Source organism: Megascapheus bottae, chromosome 3 (assembly GCF_031878675.1).
Source record: "Megascapheus bottae isolate mThoBot1 chromosome 3, mThoBot2.hap1, whole genome shotgun sequence".
In the NCBI taxonomy this organism is placed as follows: domain Eukaryota; kingdom Metazoa; phylum Chordata; class Mammalia; order Rodentia; family Geomyidae; genus Megascapheus; species Megascapheus bottae.
The window spans coordinates 69,167,736-69,173,398 of record NC_143511.1 but is presented as its reverse complement, the minus strand read 5'-3'; positions in this window follow the sequence as shown (position 1 = coordinate 69,173,398).

The following is a 5,663-nucleotide window of genomic DNA, read 5'->3' as shown; positions in this document are numbered from 1 at the left end:
TTATCTGGCTCAAAAAAATCAATTATGTAAAGGCTAAGAATCTTTGATCTAGAGCAAAATAGGCAAAGATACATATGATGGTGATTCTTCTGGTCTTGCCTACGGAGCCTTGGCATATATCCAGTCACAAACACAAAGCTGGAGGCCAGGAGAGGTTATTCAACCTGTCCAAAAACATTTAGGAATTATGTAGGTGGCTTTCTGACTCTAAGGTTCCTTCTCTGTTGGAGATTGGCCTGTTCAAGATTTCCTGAGGAAATCTTGATTTTTCAAGATGATGATGATGATGATGATGGTGATGATGATGGAGATTTGCCATGCTCAGGTTTGACCCTAGAGTCTTGTGAATGCCAGACAAGTGCTCTACCTAGCCACACTCTTTCCCCTTCATGGTTATCCTTAAGGTAAGACCTTCCTCTGGCTTCACCAGTTACTCACTCCAGGATGATCCCAGCCTGGATCCCAAAGCCCATCACACAAGGCCTTTCAAGTCCAGGCCTCATCTACACATAGATACTATCTGCCTGGTGTTTGTTCTTCCAGCAGCATCCTCCTGCTCCCCTACCTTCCACCCCACTCTTCCTTATCATCGTATCTTTGCTCACTGACTCCTGAGGGTGGAACCCACTGTTTCTGGAAGTACCAGCTGGTCTTACTCTTTCTCGGGCTTAACTTCTTCCTCCTTTTCTAACCTGAGGCTTCAAGCAGCTGTTGTTGCCAAACCAACAAGTTAAGTTCAGCTTTTTTTGTGTGTGTCAGTTGTGAAACTTGAACTCGGCCTGAGCGCTGTCCCCAGGCTACTGCCCTACCCCTTGAACCACATGGCCACTTCCGGTTTTCTGGTGGTTAATTGGAGATAAGAGTCTCACAGATTGCTGTGCCCGGGCTGACTTTGAACCATGATCCTCAGATCTCAGCCTCCTGAGTAGCTAGGATTACAGGCGTGAGCCACCATGTCCAGCTTAAGTTCAGCTATTTTAAGGGTGAAGTTCTAGTTTTCAGTTCAGCCCATCCTAGGGAACAGACTTCTGACCAGCACAGAGTGAGAGGGAGCAACAAGTCAGGGCATGAGAGCCAACTTGCCTGGATCTCTACCCTCCCCCTGAGCAGGCACCGGGCCCCGCACAGCCTGTGCACCAACCAGCTGCTAGGTGCCAGAAAGTCTCTGCCTTTGGGCAGACCTGATTCTGAGTTTGGTCTGATCAGCGTTCCTTGTCTGAGCATCTCCTTCGGGAAAGTGGGAAAGGGGGAACAATGCTCAGCTCTCACAGTGCAGGGAGTTTCACTCCCTATCAATGGCTGTGGTGGTGTTTTGTAAGCCAGCAAGCACTTCTGAATGAGTGGAAGGGATTGTTGTTTTTAAGCTCCTAAATGAGGACAGCCTGGTGCTCTGGAGTTTTCAGTGCGATGCTGTGTAACCAGAAGAACCAGATTTCATGGTAATACAATGGTATACACACACACACACACACACACACACACACACACACACACACACACACACACACATGCATATGCACACGCACACACATGTGCCCTGACTCTACAATATGGCTTGTTATGATGCTTGGAGATCCAGCAGCTCAGCCAAATGTTAGAGCCCTGAGCTGAGACTGGCTTAGCAAAGGGAAGAGATGGGTGGATATAGACTCTAAAACCAGAAAGGATTGCTTGCTTGCAGACATTCAAGAGCTCTGGTTCTAGCAAGCTCCCTTGGGCTAGATCCTGGGAACATAAAAATCCCACTGTGTCTCTTCTCTCACAGGCATTACTGACTTTGGGAAAAGCAAGTGTGGAAAGTCATCCTGGCCAAGGCCTGAGGAGTGACACAGGATGGTGACCACACCTGGATACTAGTCCCCAAACCTGCCAGTCAGGGAGAATCTCATTAGGCACTTGCCTAACCATCTTTATTCCTTTCATACACCATTCATAAGAAAAACATAATGTGGTTTCCCCCAAGAGTGTATTTATTTACTTATTTAGTGCCAGTCCTGGGTCTTGAACTCAAGACTTTGAGCTTTTGCTTGGCTTTTACATAAACAATTAGTGCTCCATCTCTAGTTCTAGGTTTCATTGGTTAAATGGAGGTAAGAGGTTTTTGTGTGTGTGGGGGGGGGGGGGGGTTGTGGGGCTTGAACTCTGGGCCTGGGTACTGTTCCTGAGCTCTTCAGCTCAAGGCTACTGCCCTACCCCTGGAGCCACAGCACCACTTCCCATTTTCTAGTGTTTAATTGGAGATAAGAGTCTCTTAGACTTTAGTGCCCAGGCTGGCTTTGAGCCACGATGCTCAGATCTCAGTCTCTTGAGTAGCTAGGATTACAGGCGTGAGCCACTGCACCTGGATGAAGGTAAAAAGTTTACCGTTTGCTTGCCTTTACCTGCTTTAGACCTCAGTCCTCAGATCTCAGCCTCTTGAGCAGCTAGGGTTCCACATGTGAGCCACTAGTATTCAACTATTGCAGGGAATTTGATGCTGTTGGACTGTGTTATACAAAATGTGTTACTTTGGTGATAACCCAGCTGCTAAACTTATCCAAACATCTCCTTGTGCCCCAGTGTACCCCAGCACCAACTATACCCTCAAGTTTTGAGTGCACAATATTCTGTTGTGAATGTGAAGGTACTCAGTGTATAGTAAGTATCTAAAATGTTACCTAGTGTCTCAAAATTAGTAACCTTACATAGTAAGACAGGATTCCTATTTCCTCTCCAACTTCTAGTCATTACCATTCTACTCTGTTTTTATGAGTTTGACTAATTTTTTTGGTATTTTCAAATTCCTAAAAAAATTACAGTGCTATTGATTGAACCTAGGGCTTTGGACATCCTAGGCCAGCACTGAATCCACTGAGCTACTGACCAGCCAGCTTTGGCTTTTTACTCATTGAAGTGGAATCATATATTATTTGTCTTTCTGTGTCTATTTCATTTAACAGTATCTTCCACATTTATTCATGTCACAAGTGGTAACATTTCTGTCATAAGGCTGAATAATAATCCATTGTATGCAGCTTGCTTTCTTTATCCATTAATTCTATGTTATTGGGTGTGGTTTTCTTTCATTCATGTTCACTTTTGTATAGTATTCCCTTGTAAGGCTAGGCTATAATTATCCTTTAGTTACTTACCAAAGACATTATGCTTATTTCCAGTTTCTCACCTTAGCTACAATGTTGTGGTAGAGATGTTTTGTGTATATACACTTTGGTATATATGAGGAAATTTGTTTCTGGGTTGTAAGGGGTGTGAATATTTTTTTTTGTTATTTATTTATTTATTTGTTGTGGGGCTTGATCTCTAGGCCTGTACACTCTCCCTGAGCTCTTCAGCTCAAGGCTAGCATTCTACCCCTGGAGCCACAGAACCATTTCCAGGTTTCTGATGGTTAATTGGAGATAAGAATCTCACGGACTTTAGTACCCAGGCTGGCTTTGAACCAGGATCGTCAGATCTTAGCCTTCTGAGTAGCTAGGATTATAGGCGTAAGCCACCAGCGCCTGGCTAGGGGTGTGAATGTTGACAAGCTGAACTATATTCTTGGATTCAATTCATCACCCTCTGAGATATGGTCTTAAATACTCTCCAGCCTTGCATCTGGATATGGTCTCCAGACAACCCTTCCCCCCCCCCCCCCGCAACATGCGCTATTCCTAGAGCACCAACTTGCGCTATACTTCTTTATCTCCAGAACTCTGCCCATGCAGGTCCCTGGCTTGCAATGTTTCTCTTCCCTGTTTTCCTCTCTGCTTGTTTTTCAAAGTTCAATGCCCCAGTTCTTTGCCTAATAGCTGGTCTCTTCTGTACCCCTGCCTTATTTTTTGTTGTTGTTCCAGTACTGGGTCTTGAACTCAGGGCCTTGGAGCTGTCTTTTAGTCTTTTTACTCAGGGCTGACATTTCTACCACTTGAACTACACCTCCAATTCTGGTATTTTGGTGGTTAATTGGAGATAATTGTGTGTATCATAGACTTTTCTACCAGGGTTGGCTTTGAACAGCCATCCTCAGATCTCAGCCTTCTGAGTTAGCTAGGATGACAGGTATGAGCCTGTAGCTAGGATTCTTTTTTTCTCTTCTTCTCCTTCTCTTTCTCCTTCTCACCAGTCCTGGGCCTTAAACTCAGGGCCTGAGCACTGTTCTACTTTCTCAAGGCTAGAGCTCTTACCACTTGAACCACAGCACCACTTCTGCCCCCCCCTCTCTCTCTCTATATATATATATATATATTTATATTTATGATACTGAGGAATTAAACCTAGGTCTTTGTGCATGCTATGCAAACACTCTGCCATTAGGCAAAACTCCCGGTCCCTGTAGCTAAAATTTTTATTTAGATTTAGAGAGCAAAGACCCACTGCTGAGGCCAGCTCTAGGCTCTTTGCATTGTGATCTGAGAATTTTTCATCTTCCTGAACTACAGAACTACAGGTCTACATTGAGAAGCACTCTGACTTACTGAGTGTTTACTGAGGCCAGGCTTACCTCTTTTGCAAGCATTCTTCAATTAATAAAATGCGATATCACAATGTGGTTAGTATCATATGCTTTGGAATGAGATCATCTTGGGCTTGAGGATTACATGAGTCAATGTCTTTAAGAGCCTTAACACAATGTCTGCTAGAAAATGTGATTTCTAGCTGCTATAATGTCCACGCCCTTATACAAGAGTTGTTGCTTTTGCCTTCAATTTATAACTAAAGAAACCAAGGCCCAGCACAATTATGTGACTTGCCTAGGGAATATGGCCAAGCCGGGATTTGAACCTGGTTTCTTGGCAATCTCAAGCTCCAGCTTATTTCTCTTTATTCGGTCTGAAGATGAAAGGCAAAAAAGGATTTAAAACCAGAAAGAATCTTCTCATTTCTTCCTACTGAATATTTGGTCAAATCTCCTTGACATGTACCTGAATCTGTACTCACATATTTTTCTCTCCTCCCCCCTTCTTTCTTTCTAGCATGCCAGTCTCGGGCTTGAACTCAACACTTAAGTACTATTCTTGAGCTTTTGTGCTCCAGGGTATCACTATACCACTTGATTTGACTTTTTTTTTTTTCCAGTCCTGGAGATTGAATTCTGCCTGGGCACTCACTGTGCCTGAGCTTCTTTTGCTCAAAGCTATCACTCTACCACATGAGCCCACTGTATTACCAGTATTTTACCATGTAAATTGTATGGCAGGGGTAGGTCTCAGAGCCACTGAATTTACTGTGGTCCCTTACTCTGCTTATAGTTGGCAGTCTGTGAATCCTCATGGCTTCCACTCCTGTGTTAAGTCCTTGGACTATTTTAGGTATTGTGGACTCATTCCTTTTGTGGGTAGCATCTGATAGGTAGTGTGTAGGTGCTCAGAAATGATTCATGAAACAACCAAATACATTTCGAGCTTTCCAGTACCTCCTGAAAGTTTTTGGCATAGCTCCCATACACTGCACGGGGTTTGCATATCACATGATTACTGAAGAAGGTAAGTTGGTAATAGGCCACATTCTATCTACCTAGTCAACAATCTTGGTCAGAACTATGGAGGTGGGAGGAGAGAAGGATGGTGGTAGCTTAAGAAGGAACAATAAATGAGATGAATTTGGTCAATGTACGTCATGTTCATATGTGGAAATATCATAATGTAACTTTTGTAAGATTAATATATGGTGTGTTTCACAGC